Here is a 16,510-nt window from a genome sequence, read left to right as displayed (position 1 = left end):
TTATGCTGCTTTGTGTGTAACCTCATTAAAGAAGGCCTTGTCGCCTTCAGGGCCTCTCATTGTAAATACGCGAGGTGAGGGTGGGAAGGGAGAGAAAAGAGCCCTGTTTGTGCAGACGGAGCCCTGCCACGCTGGCGGGCTCCGGCGAAGCCCGCTGGCCGCCGACACGCGCAGCCTCTCGTGGCGGGGCTGGAAGCGGCCGCGTTGGCAGGGAGCAGCGCGGCGGTGTCACAGCAGCTTCCGTGGAGGTTACTTCAGACTGTTCGGCCACGCCAGGCCCGCGGGGATGAGAACGGTTTGTGCCACCTTTCTTGCTGGTTTGCAAGCCGGTGTGAAGTATGGCCCTGGTGGTTCGAGTCTCTGGGAGCTCTGCTGTTGATGGGTTTGGGCTTGGCTACGTTTGTTTGTTTGCTTTAGGAGTGGATTTTTGGATTGAAGTAACACGCGTTGCTGTTTCATTTCGGGTCATAGTTGGGTGGGTATTGAAATTGCTTCAGCTTTTTGAAGGTGTTTAGAGTTTGGAAAGAGAATGCAGTCAGCCCTCATTGGTGGCAGATGAAAGATAAATGCTAGTTTTAAAATAATAAGAAGAAAATCACTTATATCCAGAGAGATTGCCTTGATTTTTATTGGTTTGTGCATGTAGAACAGAATTAAATTTAGCTCAGAAGTCTTCAAACTGTGATCTGTGTAACTGTGATTCCCAAATCATTTGTCACGCTTCTTTCGGCTTCCATGTATCAGCCTAGAGACAATATGTCTCCCTGTGTATAATTAGTTTTTAATGAGAGCTTGTGACAATTATCTGAGTACTTCAATTTATTAAATTCACAATTTTTAGGACTGGCAGGTATTCGTGAATACTGTTTGACTACTCGTTGTTAACGGTACCCTTAAAAGGCACTGACTTCTTAATAATACCTTCTATATGCCAGTTCTCCATGTGTGTCATTGCTTCTCTAAATGCTCCTCAAACTTCAACAGGTGCTGCTTTTAATTACATAATTAGTGAGTTCTCTTTAACTGGACGTGGTGAGAAGGAACACATACGTTATTGGTGACAGCGACTTAAAAGTTCTTACCCTTTTCTGGTCGCTGCTGCTCCGTGCTGTTCAATGCTGGGTGATTGGCATGTGCAATGTGTGTGTGGCCTGGGACTTGCTTGGATTTGACAGCAATTTTAGTCTGGCTATAAGGAACAGTTGCTGAATTAAAGGCTTTGTAGTTGGGGCAACTGTATATCCTGTAAAATGCTTGGACAGAAGTGATCCAGAAGCTGCTTCTCCCATGTGTCAGGTGGGGCCTGTTTGGAGTAAGGAAAAAAAAACAAACAGCAAACAACAGTGGCCCATGCTGGGCAGGGAGGATTTTTAAGGCTTCACACTGAGGTAAGTCCAAACTGCTCTGCTGAGATGGAGCAGAGCACCTGAATGCTATTTCAGTTGTAATTCATGTGCAGCACATCAAAACCAACCGCAGGTAGGAAAAAGTGCTCTGAAGTAGAGGTGAGAACAAATGAGGTCAAAGCCCTGAGTTGTGAGGATTTTTTGAGACTCAACCTCATGACCTGAGCTCCCATGTGCTGGCAGAATTTTCCAAAGGGTTTTGGTGTCCTTGGAAGTATTTTGCACCCAGGAAAGCAGAATGCAGATAGGGGCAGGCAGCCCTCCAAAAGCTGCTATTCTGCATGGCTTCTGTGCTGTGGATTAGAGACTCTCTCTTTTAATACAGCTTTAATTCCCAAAGTGAGCAGGTTCATTAAACTTAATGATTAAAGTATTTCCCCCTTACAGTCTCCCCCCCCCTCCCCCTCCCCCCAAAGGCTGGGGGAGATGCAGAAAGCACTGAGGAAAGCATGAAATCTTCTGTGTTTTTTTTTTTTGTGTGATGCTTTCATCCCAGATATATTTTATGTTTTTGAGAATAAGCGTTTAGCAGAGGCAGTAATTGGTGCAGGTTGCTTATGCTTTATTTTTGTTGTTAAAAATAATAGCCATCCTAACGAGCTATCAAGTGTAACTAGTTTCCCTTTCTAAAGGTAGCTTGCTGTGTTTACGTAGAGTTCAACACAAAGCATGTTGCTGCTTGGAAATAACAGAATCCTGACGTCTAGTAGGCTTGCTGTTTCTCTTGTTTGTTTTTTAACTGTAGTAAGAAAGGCTGTGTGAAAACTGGCAGCTTTCTAATCAAACTGGTGAGGTGCAGGTGTGCTCTGGGAAAGCCAGTCAGCAGCGTTCCTCGGGAGTGCTCGTCGGACTGGTTCCATCGGGCGCAACGCACGGCACTGCATCCTTGCCGTGCAGCCGGGAAACGTTGCATCCCGGGAGCATCGCTCTGCGCGCGTCTGCGGAACCAGCAGCCGTGGCAGGAGAGGCTGCAATTCCCCTCTGAAGAACTGAAGCAGCATTACCTTAGGTGTGCTGCAGCGACAACCCAGCAGATTGGAGGGAGGTCTTGCTGAATAGAGCAGCTGCTTTTCCTTGTTGCTCTTGGGTCGTATGGAGATGATGCTGGGCAGTGCATCTGGAGAGAAGAGCTTTGGCAGCCACAGTTAAAGAAGAATTTTTTAAGCTCTCTTCCTGCCTTATGCAGCCTACACCCCTGCTTTCCTTGTGATAAAAAGGAGCATTGTATTTTGGAGTCGTACAATTTTCCTTGCTGGCCCATTAGTGTATTAGCTTAGCTTCGCATGTGTTGAATGCCATTAAATGTCACTTGCAAATTTAATGTTGGGAGTGCTGAGATTTGTACTAATTGCATTTAAAGCCTTATACTTGGATTTGTTAAAATGGCAGGTTGAAGCAATTGAAATGCTTTAATGGGAGAGTATGTAAGTGTTTGCAAATTGCTATTGTAAGCGAGTCTGCCACAGTGTTTGGGTAGATCAAAGGGAGACCCTGAACAGGCATCAGGTTTTGAGGGGGCTTTACTCTCATTCTCTCTCTCTTTTTTTAATTATGAGGTGATGATAGCTGGCAAAATCCGATATGATGAGTCTTCATGCTTGGTATCTTTTCAGGGTCACTGTTGACCCTAACTTAAGCTTAAATACTTCTGCAAAAACGTTACCAAATATAGGGCCTTCTTCACTTCAAATAATGTTTCACTGTCTCCTGCAGCTATCGTTCCAGGTACTAATGGAGAAACGTTGTCAAGAGGGCTGTTGGTCTTCACACTCTATTGTGCTTTCTTAAATTGTTTGATTCATGGTGGTTTTTTTTGATGCATGAAGAGGTTTTGTCTCAGTGTTACATCTGCAGGCTTTTTTTTTTTTGTAGAGGGCAGTCTGCACAGAAGCTCTGGGCTTTGACATTTTTTTTTATTCTTGACCTTAGCAAAATAACCAAGGATTAAGTAGATGTAGAAACAGCTCTCACCGCCTACAGAAGACTACTGCTTCACTTTTTGTAAGATATAGTGTTAAAACTATTACCTTTGATTGGAAAGGAGTCATAAAAATTGTTTACTAGCTTTTCCTAGTAGCATAAATCCGTGCCTCCCTAGATAGCACAGTGCTTTTAAGAAGTTTGTCTTGGAATGATTCCATGAAATCTCTTGATACCATACTTTGACCTCCTGCCACTGAGCTGGCATTTCATATGGTCTTCTGGCATGAGTTCTTCTGCCACTTTCAAGTAAAAATCTACCATGCATTGAAAAGCTCGACTCCGCAGCCAAGCACTGTGCCAAGCTATAAAAACTCTGTTTGTACACAGAATGGATTTTTGCTTGCTGGGAAGGCTTGGGTAACACTTCAGTAGCTGCACACGAATGGCTTTGCATCTACATGCAGGTGGAATAGCTCCATCCAAGCTGAGCTGTAGCTTCTCTTCTGCTCTGAAGTCTGTGGTTTGTCTTCATTGTGTCCCTGCTGCTCTGCGTAGAGTTTTTTGTAGTCAAATAATATTGCTCTGGAAAACTTTGTTGGGAAAGTTAACGAAATGTATTTGAAAGATTTTAAAATAAATCCTGCCATTTGGATGATGAAAGACCTTGAGAGTGCATTGAGGGTGATCGCTGCAAAAATAAGTGTGTGGGTAAGTGAATGGCACGCAGCTCCCAGCACGTGCTTGGCTGGCGGTGGTGGTGGTGGTGGTGCTTCCAAGTGCCCGGGCTTCAGCTGGGCTCGGAGATCCAGCCCGTGAGTGAGGAGTACAAAGCACAAGTGGCTGGAGGACGCCGGGTGTTCAGGGAGAAGGGTTTCAGGTAAGCGAGCGAGACTTAGAGGGAAGAGGAAGAAGCAAGTGCTTCTCAAAATGGTGTAGGATGCTGAAGTTGGAAGTGGGGTCTGGGTGCTGACCAGGGGCAGTGTGGGGATAGCTGTGTGCCAGGGAGGAAAGGGCAAAAAAAACTTACCATGAAGCAAGGATGGAGAGGGAAGGATGAATGCAAGTGTGTGAAGGTCCCTGGTGAAGCGTCCTTTATGAAATTACTTGACAGAAGGTGTTGTTCTGTGTCCACCACCGCTTTGGGAATGTCAGGATACATGTTTAGTCCAAACGTGATTATATAGAGACTCAGCCATGCTAGGAGAAATTTGCATTTGCCAAAAGCAATATTTAGTAATGGGTTAGGGTTTCTTATCTACTCTTCATGAAACAGCACTAAAGACTTATTTCACAGTAATGAGCAATTATCTGCAAATTAAAAAAAAATGGTCTTGTCAGATATTGCCTTTGTTTTCATGCATGTATAAATTCCTATTTCAGTTTTTCTCCCTCTTGAAACATAAATAGATGGTTTGTGAAAGGAGACTTAAAAAAATAAACAGGGCCCAGAGCACATTTATCGGATGTAGATTATTTGCATTCTGATACTTAGTTCAGAATTTGTTGGAAACGCTTGCAGGAGTGTCTGTGCTGAGAAGGCACAGACCTGTATAGTCCCATGTCTTGTCTCCAAGCATATATAGTGTTCTTGAGAGGGAATGCCAGGGTGTAGCAGCACTTAAGTGTAAGTGGCTATGGTGGTAAGCATGAAGAGGACAATGACTGGAGGATTTAGGTTGGGGGGGACTTCTGGGAGTCCCTAGGCTGACCTCCTGCTCAGAGCAAGATGATCTTCAGAGGTACGTCAGTTTTTCAAGGCCCTTGTCCAGCTGGGTTTTGAAAGTGTCCAAGGATGGAGATCCGTCACTGTAAGAACCGAAGGTGGGACCTGGGGAGGGGGCAAGCTCCGTGCCCCAGCAGTTCCCACCTCATGGAGACAGTCCACCCTGCAGGCTTCTCTTGGTGTTTCTCAGCACCTACATGGGGTGGGAGCGGAGGAGGGGGAAGGACCGAAGCTACAGCTGATGGTCAGGGTGCAGGCGTGCCGGCTTTATGCAGCGGAAGCTGTGGTTGCCTGTTTTGTTCTCTGTGCCTGTTGGACTGAGCTGATGCTTTCAGTGAGCTTCCTGTTACTCCTTAAGGATCTTCTGAGTGGTGCTGGTTAACTCCGTTCATTGCACAAGTGAATTGTCTGGCATCGTTTTATAACTGCCTGCGGGGAACTTCCTTTGCCATTTTGTGGAGTGGCTGCCAATCTTTAAAATCCTTCTGTGATTCTTCCCATTAGACCTTCTTCTTTGCTAATATCGCACAAAGTACTCACGATGTTAAATGTAGGTTGTTTGCGTTAACTTTGTAATCCCTCATACACTAGTAATATTGCTTTATACTCTGCATTTGTAGCTGGACATGAACAAATATTCAAAACAGTTGTCCACAGAATTGTCTGTCAGCTTCGTGGTTTTGGATTTTATTTGTTAACAATCTGGGAATCTTGAGCCCATGTCCACAACCCCTTTTTCGTCTTTTCATGGTTATAGCCTGAAAGCAGAATACATACTAAAAAATTGTAAGAAGTTGCTGTTTCTTCAAGCAGTTCCACCGTAATAGCTACATGTTGATATTCAGCCTGTAAAATGTGATGCCATGCTACTAAAGTAATTATCTCTGTTTATTTGCAGATTGGATAATAACCCAGTCAGTTTTTGGCCCTTCTGCCAGGAACCGTGCAAAAACTGTGACAGGGATAATGCTTTGCCTGCCTTCACCGAGCTGTGATCTCAGGGTGGCAGGGTATACGGATGTGTGGTCCCATAAATACACCTTGCTCCTTTCTGAACGTCAGAAAAGGCAGCCGTGTCTCGTGGTTCTGGTTACTGGTGTAGTTGGTGCACACGGTTCAGTCACATCCCCTGCACGAGCTCATGTGCAAATGTTATTGTTGAGACTTTGACTAATCGTGTAGCATCTTCTGTGCACACCAGTGCTTATAAGAACTTTCAGAAGGATCCTAGTTCATTTACTGCAAATTGTCATTTAAGAATCCATGAAAATCTTTCTGGTGTTATCGACGTGTGAACCAACTACAGATGCAGATGAACTGCTTGAATTTCCTAGAGCCCCACGCACAAGGGAGGCTGTTTTTCACTCTGATCCTTATCAGTGTTCTGACCCTTGTCAGTGAACGTGCTTTTAGGTTTGGAGCCTGCAGATTCAACTCCCAGAAAGCAGAAGCTAGCATACATCTGTTCAAGTGGGCTTTCTGTTACAGTTTCCCTCATGGCTGTAGCAGAGCCAATCCAATTTTCCTTCTATTCCTCTCCCCAGTTTATGACGTTAAAAGGTGTCCCAGGAGATTTTGGAGAAAAGATGAGATGAGAGCCCCTCTGCCAGAGCTGCAGGAACCGTGAAGTCCCTGGGAAGGGGCCTGGTGCTGGGATGGAAGCAGAGGAGCAGCGCGCAGAGGGCAGAGCACAGAGGTGCTTCCGCAGGCAAAATGCCGCTGGAAGTTTGTGGTGCCTGGTCCTAGAACCATGCAATTAAAATATTAACACCACCGCACTGGCACCATAGCAGCCTTGGCTGGTCCAGCTTCTAGTAGGGGGTTTCAGCGCCTGTAAAGCTTGGTAGTTTAGGTAAAGAGTATCTGAATGTATGCTTGCCTTTGATGTGCATCCTTGACGCGCAGTTATGAAATCAGTCTATGATTTAGGGTCAGTGCTTGCAGGTACAAGGGGTTCAGGTGTGCAGCTGCCTGTAACGCTTGCACCCTCTTGTCTTTGTTCCTAATGTTGGTGATAGTAAAAGATGCAATACAAACTGCAGCTATAGTGAAGGAAAAGGCCAGTTATCTCCAAAGACACTACAGAGTGAAACAGTTTGAAGTGAGAAAGTATTGGAAGAGGTAAACATTCTGATCTTACTGTATTTACAGCTTTAAAAATGAGGGAAGAATTAAAATATGTATTTTTAAAAAGTGTCTTAATTAGCTTCTCTAGAGGCAGTATTATCTGCTCTTGGGTTTGAGGTTTTGTTTCCTTTCAAGGTCTACTTAAAAAAACTATAATTGTTTTTTTTTTTGATAAATCAGAGGTAAATTGCTGTGTGATCATCTTTACCAAAGAATTAATCATTTCTGTGAAGTGAGTAGCTGTGTGCTGAATAACCCACAGTTTATTTGTGCTTTTTTTTTTAAATGAAGATGTTGCATCAGGCAGTTAGCAGACAGATTGTCTTGTACTGTGATGTTAGATTCTCTTGAACAAACTACCTTTCTGTTTTTAATTGGTATTTTATTGCTGTGATTTACGTTTGCAGGGTGAGGGCAGCACTGTTCCTCCCATGGCAGTCTGAAGTGAGACCTCTGCTTAGACGTGTGCTTAAGTTAACTCTGCAGGGAGAAGGAGAGCCAGTTCCTTAGCTGGAGACTTTCTTGGGTACTTGCAGGGCTGGGAACTTGATTTATTCTTTCCAGTTTAAGTACTGATGTGAAATATGCGTGCAGTAATTCAACATGTTTTTAAGCACGGCATTTAGTAGAATTATTTTCAGTGTGACATTGTAAGTGTTCCCAGATTAAACCTGCTGGTTATGGTGCTGCGTGTTATCAAAGTTGGTGTTACTTGGTGCAAGCCTCCAAAATGAAGCTCAAGTCTGAGCTTCCTCACTGCTGGGGACCCTGTGCGTTATTCGGGGCTTCTGATCAGGTGAGAAGGGAAGGGGCACTGTATTTAAACAGCTGCCTTTGCTAGAAGATCAGCCTGCTGCCACCAGGTCTTTGTGAATTGTGTACACGCTCAGAATATAGGAATATTATTCTGGCAGGTGTTGTCAAACTTGGATTCTCTTTTCACACTGATATGCAGTTTATTTCCTAGAAATTTCAGCGGGAGCATTAAAACGTGTCTGTAGATTGTTTGTACTAACTGGTAATATTTGCAGTTGATCCAAGTATAAACTGAGGACTGGTTTTTGAATGTGGCAATGCAGAAGACAAAGCCTGTCTTGGTAAGGTCAGTATCAGAAATGCAGGGTCTATGCTGATTCTTCTTTCATGGTGTAACTTATATCCAGTTTTGTTGAGAACAAGTCACTTTGTTTCTCATTTTCCCTAATTAATCTGCTCTTGCAACATGTGTCAATTCATAACCATAGGTACAAAGACCTAGAGCTACATCTGATTAGAGCAGAATCTGCTCAGGCTTTTGGGACTTCTTGCAAGCAGCGGCACAGCAGCTAAGCCTATTACAGTAACCCCTTTAGTTGTGTCCTGCAAGTTGTTTCTCGGCCTTTCCCCTGTCGGGTTGCTTGGCAAACATGCTGGGAGGGCCACGAGCCGCACCACCTGTTGATGCGGTTTTCTGGCTTCCAGTGGTTGGTGCTGGGCTCCAGGAGATGCAGGAGGATGTTCGGCTGCGGCTGCTGCACCTCTAGCAGCCAAAATACGTCAGCACGAAGAGCTGCAAGTGAGAGAGGATCCTCTTCCTGCTTGGTTGCGAGCATGCAGGCGTGGATTTCCACCAAAGGTGTCTGCAATGAGCCAGAATAAAGCCAACAAGTGAAGGCATCCAAGTTATGCTCCCACCCAGGTCATATGTGCCAGTGCGGTGTCACTCTGCGAGAGAGGAATGTGCATGTTTTCACCCAGAATGCATCCAGGACCTTAAGGCCCTTGGAGATCTGCTTTTGTCAGCGAAGGTGGCGCAGTGCAGCCTTCAGCCACGGTACAGCTGGGTGGGCATCATCAACGTGCTTGCTGCTGCTCTTAGAGGTGGGTGAGTGTAGGGTGCTGGCAGCTGGGGGGGCAGTGGCTGAGCTCTGCTGGAGAATGTGTCCAGCTCTGGACTCTGTCTGTGTGATAAGCGTCCCCTGAGGCAGGGGAGGGAGAGCTGGCTGCAGTTCCTGGCTGGTGAGGAGAGCATCCCCTCCCTCCCGAGGAGGTGGTCCAGCAACTGAGGAGAATTAGCAGTTCCTTGGCAGGCGTGCAGGCTTGCAGATGGTTTTCCGGAGGGGTGGAACACATTCCTGCTCCTGACCCTGAGGTGTCTAGTTTGGGGCCTGTAGCTGGGGGATGGTGAATCCCAAAACCACGCTTTTGCCAGACCCAAGGCCATCTGTGTTGCACAATCTGCGGTAAAGGTGGCTTCTGCAGAAAAGTTGTTTTACTACTAATATTTCTAAGGACCCAGTTCTGCTGTCACATGAATTTTTCTTACGCTAGTGACTGAAGGCGGACAACTCTAAAAACACATCCTGTAACACAGAGTGGTGGGTTTAAATTCGCTGGACTTCTAAACAGAAATGGGCAGAAACAGACGTTTTCAAAGGTGTTATAATGTGATTCTGATGTTTTATGGCACGTGGGCACTTTTTTGCATTAGATTACTGTTATCCCTTTTGAACAAGGTGTTGTGAAGAGACTTTGGGGGTCTCCGGTGCATATGGGGGAAGACCCTTTCTACTGGTGTGACTCCTTGCTCCAAAGCACAAGGTTTCCCTGAGGTCCCAGCAGCGTTTGATCCCTTTGTGGGAGATGTAGCTCGAGTTTCCTGCTCTTTTGTTTACATTTTTAAGGAAAAAAATACATGCTCTGGTCAAATTTGCAAATACATTGCTAGACCTCTTTTTATTTATTTTCGTATATTGTATCTATCATATTTGCAACTTTCCTAAATCATTTATGAAAATAATTCCTAAATCATTAAGACTGGAAGAGGCTGTTTGGTGTTAACGGAAAAGTTGAGCAACGGATGTATTACAGAATAGTAGTATAAATTCCAAAGTAATGTTTTCACTGTTGACAAACTTGTTTGGAAAATATTATTAATTCCTCACCTCTGTGTTGAAGTAGCTTTCGGTCTCACAGCTCTTGGTATTTTTAACGGGAGCAGACCACAGCGGGGAATTCCCTCTTCTTCCTCGGTCTAGTGCTTCGGTTTCTTCAGGGAACTATTGTCTGTCACAAACCACAGCCTGGTAACTGGATGCAACACCAAACTTCACCATAGCAACTGTCAGAAGGAAAAAAGAACACAGGTTTCGTTGAAATACTAAAAGCATGGTGAAACTCTCCAAAACAAAGTGCTAAACCATTGAGGTTGCAGAGGTGATAGCAGGGAATAACAGATGAGACACCAGGGAGAGGGAGTTGCTCATGCAGGTCAGAGCTAGGCTGATCGTACTTCTGGCTTTGTGGCCTGAGGCTTTTAAAATACCTCTCACATTGGCTTGTTGGCTTCAGGTTTTGCACGGGGAAGACTTTCAGATCCCTTCTTTGGTCAAATTAAACCAGCACCTTAACCTCAAACTTTGAAATTATACCTTTTCTAATAGGAATTTTTAAATGAATAAAGATTGTTTCTCTCCAGTCTGCAAGGTAACCACCTCTTACCATTGATTTAATTGCAAGAGGAGTGGTGAGCAAATCCTTTCCAATGCCCAGAAGAAACAAGACTAAAAAGCAATTGCTGTAACCTGGTGGGGGTGTGGTCCAGAAATCTTTTTTTTCCCCGAGCTGATAGTTTTTAGGTCAAGGCATAGGGTTGATAACTGCAGGTTAGTGAAACGAATTGGTGCTGCACACTGTGTGAATCAGTGAAAGCAGGAATAACTTTTCTGTCCAGAAGTCTTGAATCCTTTTATTTTTTGTTTTGTTAGAGCTAAGCTCTGCTTAGTTTGTTGCAGGTGAATTTGAGTTGCCTGATTTGTGGACAAGATGCTGCACTGCCCTCCAGGAGTGATAATCCCTGCTATTCCTCCCACCCCCCAACAGTTCACCTGTCCCTTGCTAATGCCTGTGTTAAGCCCAGTTAAGAAGCACTCTTACCAAGGTTTAGGTACCACTCACGTCAGACAATGGACTTATACTGATTTTAAATGCAGAATAATTGTTGCCCATCAGCCACTCACAAAGCTGCTCTGTAGACTAATTAAAGCATGTGTGTGCTCAGCACTAGGTCATTCTCTCCAGCAGCCTGTCGTAACTTTGCTTTTTACTTGCAGTGAATCACTGACTGGGGGTTTGCTGCCTTCAGTGCACAAGGTGCCTGCTGTTGGGAGGATTGCTGCTGCGCTGCTGTGTTGTACAGGCGCAAGGGAATAACCCCCTTCCAGCACTCTGGTGGCTCAGCCCTGCGCCCCAGGACCCACAGAACAGCATGGTTTGTGAGAGCTGGGAGCGGGCTGTGCCTCAGCCTGATTGCTGAGCCGCTGTGCAGGCCCCGCTGCGGAATTCAATGCACCCAGAGAGCAAGGATGTATTGAATTACTGTGTCATTACCTGCATCATGCTGCTCTGACAAACGAATCCATCTTCCAGTTTCCTCCTACCTCCCATCAATACCTATGGCACCGAAATAATTAGCCAAAAGCAACATGAAAGATCATTTTAGTGTAATACCAGATATGCTGTCTCACTTCGGCTCCTCTCAACACCACAGCTTTCAGTACATACGAGAGACTTGAGAAGTGCTTGGTAAGGTGTTTTTTTTTTTTTAAAAAAAAAAAAGGGCCCTGTGAAAGAGGGGAGGAAGCGACTGCAGCTGGCTCTGCATGTCCTGGGTCTGCAGCCCTTCTTCGCCAGCTGTCTGAACTGGAAGTTAGCTCTCTGTCAAGAGAAGCTGCTTCAGGAAAGCACGTGCTTGATACTGGCCGATTCCCTTTTTTCCTCAGCTTTACTTTTCTCCCTTAGGCAGACCTTGCTGTCCAAATCTCACTGTATAGCTCTGGTGCTTTGATGCGTATCTGGGGTGTACATTTGCAGTGACAGGTGAAGAAAGCCCCATAGGTGTAGGGAGCATCGCGTGTAAGAGGAGACCAGGCCAGTCCTGGGGAGTGACTTTGCCCGTGTGTGTATACGCACACACTTAAAACAGAGGTCTGGTCTGTATTACGTGCTCCCCTACCTTTCTTTGACTCTTGGATTCTCCCCAGAGCTGTGTTTTGTTACTGACCGTGCAATTTCTAGTTATAAAAGGGCTTTGCTTACTTGCAAATTCTCATACCGTGGGCTTCCTTGCTCAGAAGTCACCTGCTCAAGCTCCCTTCTCTTCCATCCCCAGCCCAGCTTGTTTCATCATACTGTTGCCCTATTAAGCAAGAGGCAGAAAAGTAGCATTTGATCTGGTTTGTGAGGGTGGTGGCAGGCTCTTTTTAAGCACCGTGTGACTGCAGGGGAGCCATGTGTGAAGGTGACATCGACGAGACAGTATAAGTCTTGTGGCCGTGACTCCAGAATTGCTGAATATGAGTTGAAGGTGTAGCTAATGCAACTACATGTGAAATGAAAGCGTCTCGTTCTTGGGATTTCTGAATATGCTGTCAGCTGCTGTGCTCACGCCCATCCTTTCTTTACCTCCTGCTTCAGGTGTTATAACCTGAAAATAAAATGTGTTGTGCAGAGGAGCGGGAAACAAGGTAGCAAGCCAGATTTCAGCATCCGTACCCTCGCATCAGCATTTGCATGGTGCTGAGATGTTCCTCCTGGTCAGTGAAATGTGCTTGGTCAGAGTGGTGCAGACAGTTCATCACGCTGCAGAGACTGAGCTGTGCTCTTCTGCGCTTTGCCCTGTAATTAATTCAGATGCCAAATTAAAAAAAAAAAAAAAGGGGGGGGGGGAGGGGGATTTGGAGAAGATGTAGGGTTTGTGCAGTTTCTCTGAGGGGAGTATAACCTCTGTAAATCTCTGGAAATTAAGGGAATAAATTTATTTTCCATTACTTATTCTGCAGTGATGTGAAAAGGTTGCTCGTGAGGTGCTGATGAACTCCTATGCCACGGAGTGAAATCCAGTCCTGACAGGTCCCTAGCAACAGGAGGTTGGTCTGTTCGACAGGAGACTTCATCAGACCAAACAGATACCCGTCTTCTGATGGATACAGTGCCATTTTACGGTATTTGGAGCCTGCGCAGAAGAATTTAAGTGGAAAGAGAAGACTGATGGTTGCTTCTATGTTCCAGGTTCTTTGTCTACATTAATACTGACATGCAAATCCAACAGTACGAGGCACCCTCTCGTGTTGCTCTTTGTACTGACTCATAGTGAAGGCTGAAACCTCTGTTGTTTTTACTTTGTCACACTTAAGAGGGTTGCTGCCGCATGGGTGTTGTTTGCATGCCTACCTAGGATTGTTTCAGCATTAGGCTTTCTCTCCCATTGGAGTGTAAAGTATGTCTCTGGAGAAAGAAAAAGCAGAGCTCTCTTATTTTTGAAGATCGCAGGGGTCTGGTAAAGCCTGGAGGTGCTGTGTGGTCCTTTCGGTATGGGAAAGCCTGCCTTTCTGGCCCTCCCAGCCGCTGTAGGTTGTAGGTGGAGTACAGATCTTGCACAACTTACTGATTTTTTTTTTTTTTTGCGCACCTCGGGAAATACTGCAGATGTTTTTGCCTGTTGCACTGAAGCAAACCAGCTGATTTGGTACTTGGTATGCCTTGTGTTAACCATGTTTTTCCCTGGTGTAAGAAAAAGACAGTGGAGTCTGGTTTTACTGTCATGTGGTGATTGTGATCGCTCTTGGTCTTGTGATGTGTTAAATATGAAAGCAATAATGCACTCTGGCTTTTTACAGCAAGATTAAAATTACTCTTTAAGTTTTGACCGAAGCTGAGTTTTCATGTGAAAGCTGTGGTTATTTCTGCTCGTTAGGGCCAGGGGTCTCACCAGGGACCCATAATCGACTTGTAAGCTTTTGATTAAGCTCTTGAGCTTAGTCTAGTATTCTCATATTTAAGTGTTACAAAGGCCAGTCCTGAAAAACTCTCCTGTGTATTTGTTGGGCTGAAGTTAATCTTGTGGAGGGAAAGCACCAGCTGACCAAAGTTTACTCCAACCTTTTTTCTTTTTTGCTGCTTTTTTCTTTTTTGTATACTTCGTTGTCTTGGTTTCACTTCTTGCACTTCCTATTTGCCTGAGGTCTCTGACCACACTGGGCAAACCCTAGTTTGTAAGGCGGTTTGAGCAAGGTCTTAATTGTGAAGGTTAAGGCATTATTTAGTACCTTGCAAGGAACTGGCGTACTAAACTGTACAGCTTGTTTTTCTGCACATTCATTTTTGGTAATGTCAAAATCTACTGTTTTATTGTTGTAGTGCTGCATAGGATCTGCTAGCATTTTTTATCTTAAATATATAAAAGTCTGTAGTATAACCTTGCTGTAAACCTGCATATGGTGAAGTTAGCAGAAGAGCAGAAACGTTTCAGTACCTGCCAGATCACTTTCTTAAGAGATTAACTTTTTTTCTGTTTATATATGGTTAATTCTACGTTTGTAACATAGTTTGAGGTAAGTCTGTTGATTAACGGGGCTGCTGAAGGAAGCGATGAACTGGTGCAGACCCAGCCTGTGGCTGGGAATTCCCTGGCAGAGGCAAATTAGCAAAACCACAGCCCAAGTAAAGCACACACCTGGAGCTATGGCATAGGGAGCCTGTGGAGCTCAATAATGATTCGGTACAGAAGAATGCATTAATCTCTGACTACTGCAGGGCCAGTGGGGGGGGGCTGCAGGTAAGACTTTGTCCTTTTTTCCTTCTTTCATTTTTTTCCTTTAAACTTGGTATCTTGGTCTTAGCATGAGGGTACAGCACATCTGACTTATCCTTTGCTCCTATCCTAAAACAGGGATTGGGAATCAAGTATGCGAAGGGCATTTCTTTAAATAAGAAGAGCTTTGAGCTGGAAACGGAGATGTTTTCTTGCTGCTGTTGAACTATAACAGTTTTAATGTTCCTGTCGTCTGGTTTTGGAACCTAGGGATAATTAAATGGAATTGTGTGGTATTGTGTGTTGTGTTTGAAAGTCTGTCCTGTCAACTGTCATGCTTTTGTCTCTGGTGATGGATGTGCTTAATTCCTCATCTTAAATTACCACCCAAATAGGATGCTTGGGGAGAGTTTTATTTTTAAGGTTGGTATGAACATTGTAAGACTTCAGTGCCAGTGGATGATCTGCTGGCTAGCTGGATTTCACTACTGCAAGTTAAACTTGGGACCAAGCTGCAGGGAAACTCCCTATACTTTATACTTCACTTTATATTATTCTGGTTTTCCAGAGCCACTTACTGGCGAAGATGCCATAAGTATTGGCTTGACTTGCAGTACCATAAAGGTTTTCCTTCTGATTATTACGTTGATCTGCTCCAAACAAAGTGAGCAAGAGCGCAACAACATCTTTGCTTTGTCTTTTGCTTCTCTCTTCTTGGTATAGCATTTTTTTCCCCTCCTCCTTTATTATTAAGTGTTACACTTTGCTTTTAGTTTGTTGTAATTTTATTTTTGCAAAATAGATTTTCACAGCTAGAAAGCCTCAAGGAAAAAAGTCCGTGGTAATATATGTAGGAGTTGCATCTCTTTACTGTGCAAATGCTGAAATCTAAATCTCACTTTAATGTCTCTTGGAGCTAAAATATTTTTGGATAAACAAAACATTTCACATACTGAATAAACCGCTTACAGGCAGCCTTTGCCCTCAGGCTGGAATGCAGCCATCGTGAATGCTGCAGCACGAACAAGGGACTCTGGCATAGTTGAGGGCCAGGAGTGGGATGCAGTGTGAGATACAAATGTGAATTCTGATCAGAGTATCACAATCCAAGCCATTTTTATATGAAAAACTACTGGCATCCATAACCAGATTCATTTTTTTATGAAATGTTTCACAGTTTTTCTTCCAAAATTGTTACTGAATATTGCTATGTATTAACTAGGAGCAGTTAGGCTATGAAATGTGTTTATGAAGTGTATCTTAGGAGTGCTGCGCCTGATCAGGTTCCACTATAGACAAAATAGACCAGAAGCGATGGCAGACGTGGTTGGTAAGTGGATCTGGTGAGTACAGTTCGGCACTGAACACTTGGAGATAGCAGATGTGCATTCACGAAAATCAGTTGTTCTGCCTCTTCTAGTCCTTCAAAATCCTAGTATGGCATCTTAGGAATGGCAGAGGAGGCTGTTCAGATGAAGTCTGTTTCTGTTTAATTGTTCTTCTGGAGGAAATTCACATTTCTGCTCTTTGCTGTTTTGTGGGAAGAAAGGTTTTCTCAAACATCTCCCATGTGTTGTTACAGAGGGGAAGTGTGTCCTCAACGTGTGGGTTGTAACCTGGTTTCTGCTTACCAGGGAACTGAGGGGGGAAAACTGACACCTTGTGACAACTTAAAGATTAGGTAGTGGTGTGAACTTACCTGCTTGAATCTGTAAGTAGACGGGAAGCCAGAAATGGGGATTTCTTTCCACCCTATCCATG

At 44.5% G+C, this 16,510-nt stretch overlaps 1 protein-coding gene across 8 annotated transcripts in view; it reads left to right on the top strand.

Annotated features, from left to right (window-relative positions):
* Positions 1-16,510, top strand: part of SGMS1 (sphingomyelin synthase 1) — a 92,775-nt gene that overhangs the window by 839 nt on the left and 75,426 nt on the right. The gene's annotated exons all lie outside the window — the stretch shown is intronic.

Source organism: Anser anser (assembly GCF_964211835.1).
Source record: "Anser anser genome assembly, chromosome: 7".
Taxonomy (NCBI): domain Eukaryota; kingdom Metazoa; phylum Chordata; class Aves; order Anseriformes; family Anatidae; genus Anser; species Anser anser.
Note: the sequence above shows the minus strand (reverse complement) of the source record. Positions and strands in the feature narration are given on the sequence as shown.